The sequence below is a fragment of the Bidens hawaiensis genome, unplaced genomic scaffold (genome assembly GCF_021521415.1).
Source record: "Bidens hawaiensis isolate Kalapana, Puna unplaced genomic scaffold, B.hawaiensis_p1.1 tig00005179_1, whole genome shotgun sequence".
Taxonomy (NCBI): Eukaryota; Viridiplantae; Streptophyta; class Magnoliopsida; order Asterales; family Asteraceae; genus Bidens; species Bidens hawaiensis.
The window spans coordinates 900,373-918,464 of record NW_027491332.1 but is presented as its reverse complement, the minus strand read 5'-3'; the positions used below and the strand labels follow the sequence as shown (position 1 = coordinate 918,464).

Below are 18,092 nucleotides of genomic sequence, written 5' to 3'. Positions count from 1 at the left end.
CTTTCTATTATTATATGTCACGGTAAATTATAATTGACGACGGGTCATGTTATATGTTTTGGTTGCTATTGGCTATTTATCTATTTTGGGGTCCATCTAGTATCTAAACACAATGTAGCAAGCTAGATCTACCTATGACATTTTAATTTCAATTGAAATGCATAATCCAATGTTTAATTGTCCTTTCTTATGACGAACAAGATTACATGAGACTTGTCGTATCCTTTTGAGTTGACAAGGGAGATTTATTGTCATTGATGCCATATGTATCCATCAAATGAAAATCGCATGCTAATGTTTAGTTGCTCATTCTTAATAGTACCATGTGATGTGTCATGCATGTAATATTTCACTCCATATCAATCTTGATTTCACATATTGTGAAATATATTAAAGGTAGATGTGAGACTTGGCAAAAGTATTAATTTTGTCGAATGGTTAAAATTGGTCTAATTTGTTCTTAGCGCTCCATACCTAAATCGAATATTTTCTAAAAAGGTGGATTTGATGTTCGAAAACAAAAATAATAAAACTGGATTTGACATCACCTATTTAATGCAAAGATGTCGGGGGGATTGACATCACCTACTTTTTGTTTTTCGGAGAGTATGATTTGACATCATATCATAAACTAAACTTTGATTTTTATTAATAACCAAACACAAGCCATAAACAAAAGTACGTCACCGATAATAAACCAACTACAAAAGTACTCAGATCAAACCGAACTCCATAGAAGATATTACATCACCGATAATAAACCAACTACAAAAGTACTCATATCATCTTTCTAATGATCTGAGATTAACAACTCTCAAGAACAAAGGAAATTAATGATATAGCAAACCCTAGATCTGGATATGAAATACAAAGAGAATACGAGACGGTGTAGAGGGAGAAAGTAAAAATATCTGGATTAATCTTCAACTCTCATATAATATAATCTGTCAACTGCAACAAACTCCAAATGGGCCTTGGGCCAAAACCAGCAACATAACTTCATCTAAGCAAGCCCAAAAAGTACTCCACTCCAGCTAGAGGTGCACAAAAAACCCGAACCCGGAACCGGACCCGAAATAAATACCTGGAACCGGTTTTTTTAATACCCGGGTTTTTAATACCCGAACCCGAACCCAACCCTACGGATAGGGTATGCATTTTGGCACTAAAACCCGAACCCGAACCGGACCCGATTTATACCCGGTAATACCCGAAAACCCAATTTGTACCCGGTAATACCCGAACCCGGAACCGAGGTTTTCCAATACCCGAAACCGGGTATTTCAAATACCCGATGTATACCCGAAAAATAACTTAAAAATACCAGAATAATACCCCTAAAAAGTGTAAACTTTTAAAAAATCCAATATATATAAAAAAAATACCGGAAAAAACCCGAAAAAACCCGTAAATAGAGTTTTTTCAATACCCGATAATAGGTATTCAAATACCCAGTTTTAGAATACCCGGTTCTATACCCGACCCGAAGCCGATGCATAGGGTATGATTTTTAGAGACAATACCCGGCGCTGCCCCTGGACCCCGTTCGTTGTGGGTTATATAAAGATAGAAAATACGATATGAGTAGTAATAGTTAATTGATACATGTAAATATTATACAGTTAGCCGTGCACAGCTCAAGAAGGGAATAACTATTAACGGTGAACGTAACCGCATTCAGGTGAGTTTCTAGCCCCATATATGTGTTATGTTTTCGGGGCTGTGTGCATACTCGATGTGATTGTTAATACATTTATCCTAAGTGATAAGTGTATGTCTTATGTGATTATGTGAAAGGTAAGAATGATGGCTTGTCGGTATGTGAACGATCTTCGGATATTGCACGTGCTGTCAAAATATGATGTTATGTATAAGCTATGAATGATATGTATGTATGTTATGAATGAATGTAAGAGATAGAAAGGTAGAAAAGGGACTGGACCCTAATAATATCCAAGGCAGAAAAGAGACCGAGCCCTTTAATAATCTCGAGGCAGAAAAAGGGACCGGACCCTGATAACTTCCGAGGCAGAAAAAGGGACTGGACCCTAATAATATCCAAGGCAGAAAAAGGGACCGGACCCTAATAATATCCAAGGCAGAATAGAATAGTAAAAGAAGAATTTGATTTATGAGAGTATGAATGAAAGTATGTATGGATGTATGTAGAGTATGTTTTGTTATTAACTAGAACTCACTCAGCATAGCTGACTTTTAGGATGCACGCAAGTGAGTAGAATGAGACAGCTCGCTTGAGAGGAGCACGTGGCATTGAATAAGAGGCTGACATCGGAAGATGTTTATGTTTAATATTATGTTATTTTGAAGGACAAGGTGTTTATTCTAAGACAAGTTATGGATTAATGTAATGTTTATGAAAGTTTTTATATTCCGCGTATGTTTTTATTAACTCTGATGATTAGAACTATGTTGATAAGTAAATCCAATATCCAAATATGAGGCACTGGTAACGCGGGGCCTTACAGGTTGCGTGGGTTCAATTATATTGAGTGGCGCGTTTTCTTTATACTAGCCGTGTTAAGTATGAGGCAAGGAGAAGCGCTAAAGTCGTTTAAAGAAAATACCGTACATTACATGTGCTAATGAAAGCTTTTGAAAAAGAAGTTTTAGATGTACGATAAAGATCTGGAATAATAGAATATGCCATTTGACCATTAGTTATTTAATATAATTCAATGCATAGCATAGACATTGAATTAAGGAGTATCCTTTTATCCTCTGCAAATTTAATACTGCTTATTTAAATGCCATTTAAAAGTAAGAAATCAAGCATGAGTCGATAAGATCCTAAAACTCAAAATCAAAATTAGTGAACCATTCACTAGCATACATATTCCCTGTGTAAAACCTATAAACGCCATAACCATGCCTAGAATCTAAAATAACACCTCAAAAAATATATATATTAGTATGCAGCCAAATCATCTCTTAAAATGAACATTTAAACAGAAAATTGAACTAACATGTAAAATTGATCTAACCTTCAAATTAACATTCCAAGAACAAGGATATCGGTTTGAGCAATTGAAAGAAACTGATTGTGCGACTTTGGGGAGTTTGAACTATGCCACTTTCACAAATAACATGAACATAAAAAAAATTTAAAAACAAATTAAAGAAAAAGAAAAACAAACAAAAAAGCTAACGATGCGCCGAAGATTGTTTTAGTAATTACCACACTTTCTAAGGCGATCACATTTAGGAAATCTAGCTATTTGATCGATTAAGACAGAATTGTTATTAAATTCCTATTTAATTAATATTGAATGAAGAAAATTTCAAACTTACTCTCATGCATATTTGAAGAAACACTAAGTGAACCCTGGACAGATTATAGATAATCTGGGGGTTAAGTAATGTTTCCCACGGATGAGATCTAGCTGAGAAGGCTGTTCTTCAGGAGACCTTCAAAACAAACACCGTAAGCTCGTCACTGAGAAGGGGGGGTTCCTCCTTGTGACCACCCTCCGGCGTGAGAATCAGACTAGATTGCTCTGAATATAAGTGTATATTAAGAGATTGCTAGATAACTGGATAGCAGATGATCTTACCATTCCAAGATGTTGGAGTATTTATAGCCGAAGGTAGGTTTCCTAGAAGGTACAGCCGGCTGAATAGTATTCCTGTTCTACCAACAGTGGATTATGCACAGGCCCTACTGGTTGGTGGATAGGTTACGGCCAACAGTAACAAAGTCGGCTGCACTATTCCACCAACTGTAGATTATGCACGTCCCACCTACTGCGGATTATACGCAGGCCATGCTGGTTGGTGAGTAGGTTACGGCCATCAGTAACACTATTCCACCAACTGTAGGCTGCGCACGCCCCGCAGTAAGGGTTGGTGAGTAGGCAGCGGCTAATAGTGACAAAACAGTACTAGAGGGTGCTCCTCGTACTGTTGTCGGTGAGCTGTCACCCTATGATTGGCTCATGGGCTGTTCTGGTCAGATTGTCTGTCCTATCCATACCTTGGTAGGTTACAGATCTTTCAGAATCATAGACTGGCTCATTTTGGCGGGATTGTTCCCGCCTTGCTCATTCCTTCATGTGACTACTGAAGTATCTATTGTCTTGTGCGTGTAGCCCTGCTGTCTGCGGGTAGCCTTCCCTGATGGTTTGTATCCGCAACTGCGGGAACAGGCGGGGTACTTCACCATTGGGAGGCTTTCCCTGCGTGTACAGCTTGCGTACTGCGCGTAAGGTTCTCTGAGCATGGTGGGTCCTGCGGGAGCAGATGGCCTTTGCGCAGACGTCCCTGTTCAAGGTGAGTCTTGCGGGACCAACTGGGCTCTGCTGGGACCTACCTCTTCAAGTCCCCCCAGTCCAATGTTCTTCTCATGAATGTTTAATAAGGTGAGGTGAACTTTTGGACTTTAAGCAAGGGGTTTTGAAAAGGGTTTTTAGTTTTAAGGTTCTCCGTGGGGATTCTTCCCGCGGGTTTCCTAATGTCACTTGCAAAAATTCCCGATTTTTTTGCTTGATCTTTGGGTATGATGCGGGTAGGTATGTAACCTTCTCGCAAGTCAGGAGCGTTGAGTCTCACTTGTGTGGATTCTCCTTGAGGTTTTAGTGGTTTTGAACATAGTGATCAATTATGTTTAAACCACCAATTCCATCCTGGAGCCTCAAACAATGTAGTTCTCGACGTTCCCGCTATGCGGGGATGTTATTTCCGTTTCCGCAAGCATTGCCCAGAAGATCTTTCTTGGTTTCAATTCCCTGCGGAGCGCTAGGTATGTGAAGGGTTTTGCCTTAACACTGTACCCGCGCTCGTCTTACGGTTACTTTACTTTCAAGGTATCCCTGGCGTCAATTCCCTGCGGGTGCTAGGTATGTGAAGGGTTTTGCCTTAACACTGTACCCGCATCCGTCTTATGGTTACTTGGTTGCCAAGGTAAGGGGTATTTTCCCGCTTACTTTTGAATCTTTTTGAATTTTGAATTTTGAAATTCGAAAGGTTGGTGAGGATAAGAACAGTCCAAACATCTGAAACGTCGTGCGACGGTTTCTTCTGACTGTGTCAGGACGTGCAGGAAGTTATGGTGACGTGACAGTACATGGTCATTCCAGACGCTTTTTCAGGCGCGTGGGCGCGATTTTTCGGGCGCGTGGCCGCGAAATTTCTGGCACGCGTCCTTTTTACAGCTGTTGCCAGCTTGCTTTTTGCCACGCGTCATAGTTTCATTGCACCCTCGATTTCTCTCTCCTCCGCATTAAATTCACCGCATTAATTGCGATTAGTATATAAAGGGGGAGAGGGTCCTTTTTAATTCACACCTTCACCCTTCTCTTCTTCTTAGCGATTTCCGGCAAATACTCCCCTTTTCAGGCAAGCATTTTCCCGAAATCGCTTTCTTTCTGCAAGATGTCTTCACATGATCTCGAGTCTACCACCGATGACAGGAGTACTGCTGGTGAGTGCCAGTGTGCTCTGCCCGGCGATCAGTACCGGTATGTTGTTAGGAAGTTCATGCTCGATCCTTTCGAGCCTGAGTTTCCTGAACCCCATCAGACCGTGTACGATGCCCCCAGAGGCAAGATCGGGGTTTATGCAGCATTCTTTGTCTATGGGAATCTTAGGTTCCCATTGACAAAGTTTGTTTACCGTGTCCTTGAGAGGCACGGTGTTCATCTGACCGAGTTGCACCCCATGGCGATCGCAAAGATTCGCCATTTCGAGTGGGTGTGCCGGATTCTGGGCATTGAGCCCTATGTGGACCGCCTGATGACCTTCTATACTTGGAGGTGCATCCAGGGGTGGTACACCCTGACAACCCGGATCAAAGGTTTGAAGATTTGCGCGACCGAGCGCAGTCTCCGATCGTGGAAGCGGGAGTTCTTCTACATTTCTGCCCGCGCCATCCCCATTGCCATGAAGTTTAAAAATGGCCAAGCAATTCCGAGCCACCACGCCACCAACTACCAGGAGGCGGAATGGTTTGCAAAGATATCCCGGGTCCAATCTCCGGTTTACCGGTTTGCGGAGTCCGGGATGGTGATGCTGGGGATGAGCCGGGTATGGAAGGATGCGTCTCAGGTTCTCATCCTTCTCGAATACGGTTTGAACTCTACTCCTTATGGTATGTCTTGTCTTTCTTGCTGATATGAGTTTGTCTTCTAACTGTTTCTTTTCTTTCAGAGGGGAACAATTTGGAGTCGCTCCTGTACCCGCGGGAAGCTGACGATCCTGTGCGGGTGGGTACTCGTGCTCTGGGCCACGAGATCCTGAGCCACCGGCGCAAACAGCGGATCGGTTTGTGGAGGTCTATCCGCTGGGCCACGAGATCCTGAGCCACCGGCGGCCAGGTAAGGCGTTATTCTCTCCTCCACCCCTCAGTGCTGTACCCGCTGCTGGAATTCCTTACATCCTGTCTTCTTCTGAGGAATCCGCAGATGGTCCTCCGTTAGTGCGGAAGAAGAGGGCTGCCGGCGGGAAAGGGAAGGAGAAGGCGGCCTCCACAGCCGATCCAGTGCTCCTATCTGACACTGAGTCAGATAGTGAAGAGGTGGCGGGGAACCCCGGTGGTGAGAAGACCACTGTTCCGGAGGCTACGACTGTTACCTCCGGAGAACCAATGACGACGACGGTGACCGGCATCAAGAGACCGGCTCCATCGGGTTCATCCCCGCCCGTCCGTACGTTCAAGCTCAAGAAAACCCGTAAGTACAACTCTCTTAGCTTTTATCTTCGTAGTTTAATCTTCAAGTCTTTTTAACACTTTTCTTCTTTACGCAGGTGTGGATGTTGGCGCATTCCAGGGTGAGGGGCCGAGTACTACCTCTCCGCCAATGACGGTAGGCTTGGTCAGCCTACCTGAGGCGTCGACCCAGGCGCCTGCGCCTGCTTCCGCTGGTTCAGTTGCTCATTCTGAGCCGACTGTTCCAGCCGAGATGACGTCACCGCCGGCTGTGAGTGCGATTTTTACAGCATCCTTCACAGAGCCGGCGGTTACTTTTGCCGCGGATTCTGCGGCAGCGACCGCGGCGGCGACCACGGCGGCTGCTACCATGCCCCCGGCAACGACGGCCGGTCCCTCAGGTACGCATGGGGCTTCTCGCATCTTTCCGCCACCTTCCCATCTGCCTGACCTCTTAGATGGATTTCCATTGGGTTCAGGTGATGGGTTCGGCGGCTATCGGCCTGTAATTGACCCTACAGGTGCGTAGGGTTCCTTTGGCCCTTTTTCACTTATATATTTTATCATCTTTTCCTAACTGCTTTTTGTTTTCTGCAGTTTCGGATTCCAATGAAGTGTATGTTCCGCAATGGAACATACGCCGAGGAACAACCCTTCGTACCCCTGTGGAGTGCGTGGAATGGGCTCGCCACGCTGCTCCCCATGGTGCGTTGGGGGAAGCCATGGCTAGCTACCAGGAGGGTAGGCTAACCAACGAGCTTCGAGTTCTCCAAGCCCGGATGCAGCCGCGCGTCGAGCTGCTTTGTCGTGAAAACGACAAGTTGAAAGCAGCTCGCGCCAAGGAAGTATCCCAAGCGCGGGCTCTTCGGGAGGAGAACCAAAAGCTGTCCGCAGCTGCTGCGGAGAAGGAGAAGGCCTTCAAGGCCCTTGAGGTTGAGGTTCAAGCGCGACTCGAGGCCCGCTCCAAGGCTGCCCAAGCTGTTAACGAACAGCTTCGGCTGGCTAAAGAGACTGCGAGGAACGCAACCGAGAGGGCCACCAAGGCTGAAGCCGTTGCTGAGCCTTTGCGTGTGGAGAATGAGGAGCTCAAGACCAAATTAGAGGCTCTCCAACGTGCTCATGATGCCTTGGCGATGGAAGATGCCAAGAAGCTCCAGGAGATCTTGGACCAGAGGGGCGTGCTTGACCATACCGAGCGGAAGCTTAAGGGCGTCGAAGAGGCTGCCGCAAAGGAAGTTCTACTTGCCAATCTTAAAAAAAGCGATGCCGAACGCGCCTGCACCCAAGCTCAAGCCGCCCTTAAAGAAGCTCTGGTTGCCAAGGAATGGCTTCTTCGAGAAGCGTTGTCTCAGGTATGTCTATCTTCATGTCTTCACGCGCTTTTCTTTGTAGATAGGGTGCTGACACTTGTATATTTTCTTATGTAGGTTGTGCATCGGGTCTTCTCAGAGACATCCTACGACGATGCAATGAGCGCAGCCCTCAACGCTTCTCACGAGGATGGGGAACGGGTCGGCTTCCTGCTTGGTCTAGGGTTTGTTGAGAAAGGCGTCCCGCCATCCAACTTCCCTTTGTACAATGTAGATACCGAAGCCATATATGACCAAGCAGTAAATCAATACGCCGCCTTCCCGCATCCGGTGGTGGAGAAGGTGAATGAAATTGCTGCTGCTGATGACGGGCTACCTATCCTTAAGGCTTACCTTGAACAGCCACGCTCTACTGACGGCGCTGGTCCAAGTGGAAGTGGCCCTGAAGCCTGATCCTGAAGATCCCTTCCCGCTACTAGGATAGATTTAGTTTGTATAGATTTACTTTCTTGTAGGCGGGTAGTTACCCGGCCATTCTTGTAACGAATATTTATGAAATGTAAATCTTTGCGCGGCTAAGACCGCTTGATTCATTGGATTCCTTGCTTTATAAACGTTATGACTTACATACTTAAGTTTAAATTAGCAATTTTCCAAGTGTTTAGAATAAGTTAACCTTTGAACGTGGTAGATAGGTGTGAAGTTTTGCTTCCTCTTCCGTGATTGTGCGGGTAGGACCGTCACTTGCATGTAGTAGGATGGCTAAACTTTACCATCTGACCTGCGTGTAGGTTTACCTTATTTGAGGATAAGTTAACCTTTGAACGTGGTAGATAATAGGTGTGAAGTTTTGCTTCCTCTTTCGTGATTGTGCGGGTATGACCGTCACTTGCACTTAGTAGGATGGTTAAACTTTACCCATATCTGACCTGCGTGTAGGTTTTCCTCACCTTTTTTATTTTTATTTTTTTATTATTTTTTTTTTAGGATAACCTTTGAACGTGGTAGATGATAGGTTGAAGTTTTGCTTCCTTGTTCGTGATTGTGCGGGTAAGACCGTCACTCGCACTTACAAAGATGGCTAAACTTTACTTACATCATACCTGCGTGTAGGTTTCCCTTATTTTTAACGTTGTGTTTATGCGGGTTTTGCCGCCTTCCACACGTAACGACTTACTTCTCCCCGTTTATGCGGTAAATACCGGCACCAGTGGGAAGTTCATAAGTATAAAGGTAAACACATTATGAAAGGAGAATCATTTCCATTAGAAGTGGCTCTAGGCATTTTCTTTACAAGTTTTGGAATTGATCTACATATAACATTTGCGTAATTGAGCTCCATTCCATGTTCTTGGGATGGGAGTGCCATCGAGCCTTTCGAGCCGGTATGCGCCCTTTCCCAGGACTTCTTTGATAATGTATGGCCCTTCCCAGACCGGGGCCAGCTTTCCCGGGCGCTCTTGGTTTGAAGCCTCGTTGTTACGCAGTATGTAGTCTCCTATCTTGAAGTTGCAGAGTTTTACCCGCGTGTTGTAGTACTTTTGCATTTGTCGTTTGTAGTTCTCTTCACGCACTGCGGCTAAGTCTCTGCGTTCCTCGGTTAGCATAAGATCCAACCGTCTTTCCGCATCATTGTCTTCTGGCTGAATCAAGACCCTTGGCGAGGGTAGACCAATTTCGACCGGGACCATGGCTTCAGTGCCATAAGTGAGGCTGAACGGGGTTTCTCCCGTACTGGCCTTCTTCAGCGTTCTGTTTGCCCAAAGGACGTGCGGAAGCTCGTCCACCCAGCCGGATCTGTGTTCCGATAGCCTCTTCTTGATGCCTTCGACGATGCTTTTATTTGCTCTTTCCACCTCACCATTACCTTGCGGGTGTGCCACTGAGGTAAAGGTGTGGGTGATTTGAAGTTCTTTTAGCCACTGTTGTAGCTTCTTGTCAGCAAAGTTGGTGCCGTTATCGCTCACCAAATTCTGTGGAAGTCCAAAACGACAAATAATAAATTCCCAAATAAATTTTTTGATATGTTTCGCAGTTGTTTGGGCTAAAGGTTTTGCTTTTTATCCACTTGGTGAAGTAGTCGATGGCTACCACTAGGAACTGAACATTTCCTGCTGCTGTAGGAAATGGGCCTGTCACATCGATGGCCCACTTCTGAAATGGCCATGAAGAAGTGACTGGAACAAGTTCATTCCTCGGGCGGTGCGTGTTGGGTGCGTAAAGCTGGCAAGACCTGCATTTTCTGATGTATGCCAGTGCATCCGTATGCATCCCCGGCCAAAAGTATCCCGCGTTGTTTAGCTTGGCTACAACAGCGCGAGGACCTGCGTGTACTCCACAGATGCCTTCGTGTACTTCCCTTAGGAGGTAGTCAGCATCTTGGTTGTCCACGCATCTCAAGAGTGGGCCAAGAAAGTTACGTCTGTAAAGGATGTCGTTGACGAGCTGATAATTCAGTGCTTTACAGCGTAGTTTTCTTGCCTGTGTTTTTGACTCTGGTAGAGTTCCTGCTGCAAGGTAATTTATTATTGGTGTCATCCACGTTTCTGTACCGGTTTGGATGACACAAATTTCCTTGTGCGGGACTGATGGTGCTTCGAGGAGTTCAATGCGGATGTCCTTTCCCAAGTGGGTGAAGGCTAGTGATGCAAGCTTGCTTAACGCATCCGCAGATTTGTTTTCGCTGCGCTTGACGTGTATGACTTTACAATCACTAAAATCACGCATAAGGGTTTTTGCCTGGGCGAGGTACAGGGCCATTGTGTCGTTCACAGCCGTGTACGTCCCATTTATTTGGTTGGCCACCAGCCTGGAATCCACGTGGGCTTCCAAGTTTTTCACTCCCATCTTACGCGCAATTCTCAAACCGGCCAAGAATGCTTCATATTCGGCTTCGTTATTCGTACTTGGAAAATCCAACCGAATAGCGTAAGTATATTCTTGGCCTGCTGGGTTGGTTAATTTTAACCCTGCGCCTGAACCCTCGTTACTGGCTGCTCCATCAGTGTAGAGTCGCCAGACATCATTGATGTCCTGTGCTGGGGAGGGTTGAGCCTCCTCCTGGCACTCTTTCTCCCGCGAAGCGGGGACTTCTGCAATAAAATCGGCCAGGACCTGGCCCTTTATGGCTGGTCTTGGCTTGTACTTAATTGCATATTCTCCCAATTCAATTGCCCATTTGGCTAGACGTCCCGATAATTCGGGTTTGCCTAGAACGTTTGAGAGTTTGAAGTTGGTGAGAATGGTGATTGGGTGTCCCTGGAAATATCGTCTTAACCTGCGTGAAGCGCGTATGAGTGCTAAGACCAATTTTTCGAGGGTAGAGTACCGGGTTTCTACGTCTGTTAGTACACGGCTAACATAATAGATTGGCATCTGGATGCCTTTTCGTTCTATTAGCAGGACTGCCCCGGTTGCTCTATCTGTTGCGGAAAGGTATAGGATTAACTCTTCTCCCGCTTGTGGTGCTGTAAGTGTTGGGAGTTCGATCAGGCGTGACCGAATCTCCTGAAAAGCTGCTTCCGCTTCTGGTGTCCAGCGGAAGTGCGTTTTCTTTAAGCAGTTTCTCAATGTTGACACGAAAGGAAACGACTTATCCGCATGGTTTGCCAAAAAGCGATTAAGTGCGACTAGTCGTCCATTCAGTGTCTGAGCCTGTTTGATGGTGGTAGGTGATTCCATTTTAATAATGGCTTCGACCTTTTCAGGGTTCGCTCTGAAGCCATCTTTAGTAACAATGACTCCCAAGAACTTCCCTTCTTCCATCCCAAATGAACACTTGCTCGGGTTGAGCTTCATGTTTATCTTTCTGAGCGTGTTGAAAGTTTCTTCAATGTCTTTCAACATCGCTTCTGGCTCGGGGCTTTTGATGACCAAATCATCCATATAGACTTCCAAGTTTCTCCCGATTTGGGCATGAAACTCTTTGTCCATCAGTCGTTGGTACGTGGACCCTGCATTCTTAAGTCCGAATGGCATCATTTTATAACAAAATGTACCATCGGGCGTCCGAAATGCGGTTTTGTCCTGATCATCTACGGCCATGTGGATTTGATGGTACCCCTTATACGCATCCAAGAAGCATTTAAGGCGAAATGGTACCAACGAATCAACCTTAAGATCAATTTCTGGTAACGGATAACAATCTTTGGGGCATGCTTTGTTCAAATCTTTGAAATCTATGCACATGCGCCATTGTTTGTCATTCTTCGGTACCATTACGGGATTTGCAACCCATGTTTGATATCTGCTAACGCGTACGATGCCTGTGTCAAGGAGTTCCTTGACTTGGGTTCTACACGCGTTAGTTTGTTCAGGCCCCATTACTCTGCGCTTTTGTACGACTGGCGTAACAGCCGGATCGCACTTGAGCTTATGCTCCGCCTTACTTCGGGGTACACCAGTCATGTCAGCTGGTGCCCACGCAAATATGTCAGCGTTTTTCTGCAGTAAGCGTTTGAGTAGGGTGCGGGTGGGATCAACGATTGTTGGTCCAATGGTAACGGCCTGGTCGGGGTATTTGCCATTGAAGGCCCATTTTTCCGGTTCGGTGATGGTTGGTTTAGCCTTTTTCGGTTTGGGTTTAGATGAGACAGATGCGATGCATACCTGGGGAATGCCAGTGATCATCGCTACACCCTCAGCTGTTGGCCATCCCATCATGCCGTGGACTGAAGATACCACGGCGTTGAATCTTGCCATCCCGTCTCTTCCGAATAGGATGTCGTACGTGTGGTGTGGCTTTTTCATCACGACAAAATCCACGTCTTCTGTGCGTATATGATTCCCATCAGTAAGAGTAACGGGGAAAGATAGGATACCCAGGGGGGTTTCTGTACTGCCGTCAAACCCTTCCATTGAAGCGTAGACCGTTTCCAAGCGTTCTTTGTCTTCATCATCCAGCTTATCAAAGAACTGCCTGTACATCACTGTCGACGAAGCGCCGTTGTCAGCAAGAGTGCGGGAAGTGATGTAATGCCCCAGCTGGCTTCTGATGACGATGGGGCCTTCTTTGCTGGGGCCTCCTGGCACTCGCGGGAAGCGCATCTCAGCTTCCTTCCACGCGCATGGTTCTGTCACTCGTCTTTTTCTTCCTCTGACCTTGCCATGAACCATGTTGATGCTGATGTCGACGGGCTTTCGTCCGTTACCTCTGTACCGGTTGTCATTCCTTCCTCCCTTCCTGATTGATGCCACGAGATGTGCAAGTCTTCCATCCTTGACAAATGTCTCAATATCCTTCAAGGATGTGCACTCTTCAGTACCATGACCCTTTGTCCCGTGGAAATCACAGGATTTGCTTTGATCCGCATTAGGTTTCTGCCGGATCAATGGAGCTTTTGGCCATGGCAATTTTTCCGTGGCAAATATCTCTGTGACGCTCTTCGTGAGTGGCGTCCACCGGTGTTTTCGGTTTGAAGGGTGTGTGTTGTCCCTTCCGCCAACAAGAGGGCGAGAGCTGGATGAGGTGTCAAAGTTTACCCTTGACTGCCAAATACCTAGTCTCCTCTTTTTGTTCTGCCGGGCGATCCGGACATTGTTTTCTCTTGTCCTCTGCGTGTAGAGGTGTGTACTCTGGGGAAGATCCCTTCCCAGTTGCTTTTCCGTCTCGGCAAAGCGCTTTGCCGCCGTCATGATGGCATCCCATGTTGATGGCATGCCATCCTTACCCGTCAATGTGCGGATAAGTTCTGGGTATTCGGCGCCTTGAATGAAGGCGGCGCGAACCAGATCCTCACTTATGTTGCCGAGACTTAGCTTTTTGGAGTTGAAGCGAGTGATGAAGTCTAGTAAAGATTCATCCTCCTCTCTCACGCAGTTGAGGATCGTCCACTGCTCTTCAGTGTACTTCCTCTGTTGGCTGAAGTGCTGGCTGAACTTGTTCTGAAAGTCCGCCCAGTCATATATGTGGTGGATCGGTAAACGATCGAACCATGCCCTGGCCGCTCCGACCAGAGTCATCTGGAACATGTAGCACCACGTGAGTTCCGTCCAGTTGCTGACGGTAGCCCCCGCAATGAACCTGTTCAAATGGTCGTCTGGGTCGGATAGACCATCATAAGTGCCAATGTTGGACATTTGTTTGGCACTTCTCGGGGCGATTGCTTCCGCTATGTCCCTTGCGAATTTTGACTTTCCTGCATTTGTAGCAGTTGGTCTAAAGGTTTTGGAGAAGTCACGCGGGTTTCTCTCCGCGATTGGTTTAAAAGCTTCCCCAAAATTCCTTTTTGGTTGGACATCCGTTTCCTTACGCTTCCCTTTCGCCTTATGGCGAGGGTTTGCGTCGGTATCGGACTCCAACTCGTCGTCTGAGTACTCGCAGTCACTGCTCATATTGAGGTGTTGGCGAGTACTGGCGAATTCGTCAGCCTGTTGAACTGAACGCAAGCGTTCATCCAATTCGGCTTGGAATTCTCTTTGCCGTGCTTCGGCCCACGCCTTCACTTGATCTAGTGTTTGGCGACGGACCTTCGTTCGTTTTTCCAGCTGGGTATCGGTGAACCCCAGTGGAATATTTACTGCACTTGCCCCGGCTTGGGTAGTCGGGGTAGTGTTCGTAAGGATTGTATAACCGCCGGTGTTCCCCCCAGTTGCTGGGGTTGTTACCGGGGTTTCTTGGTCGGTTACTGGCCTTTGGACAGGAGTAACGTTAACCATTTCTTCAGAAATTGTGAAAAAACTAAAATAGTTCTAGCTTTTATGCACGGATGGCGCCAATGAAGAAACACTAAGTGAACCCTGGACAGATTATAGATAATCTGGGGGTTAAGTAATGTTTCCCACGGATGAGATCTAGCTGAGAAGGCTGTTCTTCAGGAGACCTGCAAAACAAACACCGTAAGCTCGTCACTGAGAAGGGGGGGTTCCTCCTTGTGACCACCCTCCGGCGTGAGAATCAGACTAGATTGCTCTGAATATAAGTGTATATTAAGAGATTGCTAGATAACTGGATAGCAGATGATCTTACCATTCCAAGATGTTGGAGTATTTATAGCCGAAGGTAGGTTTCCTAGAAGGTACAGCCGGCTGAATAGTATTCCTGTTCTACCAACAGTGGATTATGCACAGGCCCTACTGGTTGGTGGATAGGTTACGGCCAACAGTAACAAAGTCGGCTGCACTATTCCACCAACTGTAGATTATGCACGTCCCACCTACTGCGGATTATACGCAGGCCATGCTGGTTGGTGAGTAGGTTACGGCCATCAGTAACACTATTCCACCAACTGTAGGCTGCGCACGCCCCGCAGTAAGGGTTGGTGAGTAGGCAGCGGCTAATAGTGACAAAACAGTACTAGAGGGTGCTCCTCGTACTGTTGTCGGTGAGCTGTCACCCTATGATTGGCTCATGGGCTGTTCTGGTCAGATTGTCTGTCCTATCCATACCTTGGTAGGTTACAGATCTTTCAGAATCATAGACTGGCTCATTTTGGCGGGATTGTTCCCGCCTTGCTCATTCCTTCATGTGACTACTGAAGTATCTATTGTCTTGTGCGTGTAGCCCTGCTGTCTGCGGGTAGCCTTCCCTGATGGTTTGTATCCGCAACTGCGGGAACAGGCGGGGTACTTCACCATTGGGAGGCTTTCCCTGCGTGTACAGCTTGCGTACTGCGCGTAAGGTTCTCTGAGCATGGTGGGTCCTGCGGGAGCAGATGGCCTTTGCGCAGACGTCCCTGTTCAAGGTGAGTCTTGCGGGACCAACTGGGCTCTGCTGGGACCTACCTCTTCAATATTATATTAATGAAAATTTTTAATCATACCAAACGATCTTATCTAATTTTGACAAGTAAACTCACATACAATCAAGTTAATTATATATGATAAAAGGCAGCTAGATTATCCTCTGCGAAGAGCCTAGCTTGCTGAATATGGAGGCCCGTGGAATCCGTGATACCACTCTTCGGTTAACAACTTGTCGAAGAATAATATTGTTTCCGCTACCTTTCCAGGGCCATATTAATCCCATGCTCCAATTAGCAAACATTCTCTATACCCATGGTTTTAAAATTACCATTATGCACACCGAATACAACTCTCCTAATGGTTCCGACTATCCTCACTTCACCTTCAAGCCCATCAAGGAAGGCTTCTCCGAGATTGCAGACCAGATGCCTACAAATCCAGATGCTAGCTATTTTCTTGAGTACCTAAATAAAAGCTGCGTTGAACCGTTTAGGGATTGTCTAGCTAGGTTGTTGACGGAACCAAGTGAAGAAAGGGTTGCTTGTGTAATCACAGATGCGGGTTTCTACTTCACGCAAGCGGTGGCAGATGACCTGAAGCTTCCTCGGATAGTTCTATGGGCATGCAATCCTGGTTACGTCCTTGCTTGTGATATTTTATTGTTTTACTCCAAAAGGGATTGCTTTTACCTTACAAAAATAGGTCAGTCATATAGTTTCATCCTTTCATGTCATTCTAATTCTTCCCCACTTCCTTATTGTAATATTATTACTATTGGTCCATGTTCTCCTAAAATCACTGGCTTTTATAAACTTTTTATGTATGAAAGTTGATATAATGGTTGCTTATAGTTGTAGATCATTTGTGAGGCTAGTGTAGGTATCAACAATTTAATTTGCGACACGAAAAAAAATCAGTTGTGGGTTAGAACCTCTTAACATCTTTAATAGACATGTATTTTGGGTTGACATGCATAACCTGATTATAATTAATAAATAGTGTAGGTTAGGTTCTTGCTGGCTCTATAGTCGATAACATGTTTAAGTTAGAGGGTGTTTATAAAAGTCTCCATGTATAAAGGTTTATAATAGTAGTTTTGAAAAATTCAACTCATTAATACAATGTTTTCAACTTTAAACTTTCAATGTTGATATTTACACCCTGTGTTCCCTTCTTTTAATTTAACGGTGCGCCAACGAATTCTTCAAATAGGCTACTGGCTAAATTTATCACATCGGGATACACTCGTCTTTCGATTAGGGAAAAACCCTCACCTAAGGCGCCCAACGCCCGTGAACATTCGTCAGAAGGCACGACAGTGCAGTGAGATAAAACCCATTCAGTTTAAAGATCCAACTAGTGAAAACCACCTACTCGCCTAGTGATCTCACGTCATCACTCTGGTGTCTCTTAAACTAAATGTTTGGGAGCAAGAAACGAACCTGAGTCACATAAATTACCAAGTCTCTTTCTCACCACTCTTCTTTTAATCTTGGAAACTAAAAGGGTCCAACATTATTATTTTTATTTATGCATGTGACTATAATTAATTAATGAAAACCCAAACAATTTGTTGTTCAATCTTGCAAGCTAATTACATTATGAATTAATATTATATAAATATTTTAATTTTTTTGTTTCATTGTCATTCTATGTATTGACTAGCATTTCAATGTACATACACGAAATAGATGTATTTTAGGTCAATACATCCTTCCTATAAAAAAACAGGATGATATCGTCGTAATGTTTAAATGCAAAAATATCTAATTAGGTGCTATGTGTTATTAACAAGCATAAGTCTTAAGGGGTTAGGCCGATTGGCAAATATATATATATAGAGAGAGATTTTTATACTTTTCTAAATATTTGACCAATGTTTCCAGATTATTATGAAGAATCAGTGCCTGAATATCCACTTTTGAAATATAAAGACATCGTAAAGATCACAACCAACCCACAAGGTATGGGGGACTTTGCCACCAACATGTTTAACCAAATGAAGGCATCTTCGGGGATCATATGGAACACCTTTAGAGAACTCGATGAATCTACTCTAGAAACTCTCTCCCAAGATTTTCCGGTTCCAAGCTTCACTTTAGGTCCATTCCACAAGTGTTTAACAGCGGTCTCGAGCAGTTTGACCGAACAAGACCGGACCATTCTCTCATGGCTAGACAAACAACCTCCCAAATCAATAGTGTATGTTAGTTTTGGAAGTGTTGCATGTATAACCAAGTCTGAATTTCAAGAGGTGGCACATGGGTTGATTAATGCCAACATACCTTTCTTGTGGGTGGTTCGACCTGGTATGGTTGTTGGTTCAGAATGGCTCGAGTCATTTCCCGAAGAATTGCTATAAAGAATGGGTGATAGGGGTCGGATAGTAAAGTGGTCTCCTCAACGAGAAGTACTAGCTCATCCCGCAACAGGATGCT

The 18,092-nt window shown here is 45.2% G+C and overlaps 1 pseudogene; it reads left to right on the top strand.

Annotated features, from left to right (window-relative positions):
- The first annotated feature begins 15,986 nt into the window (after window positions 1–15,986).
- On the top strand, window positions 15,987–18,016 carry LOC143629244 (UDP-glycosyltransferase 76B1 pseudogene; annotated as a pseudogene).
- The last annotated feature ends 76 nt before the right edge of the window (window positions 18,017–18,092 follow it).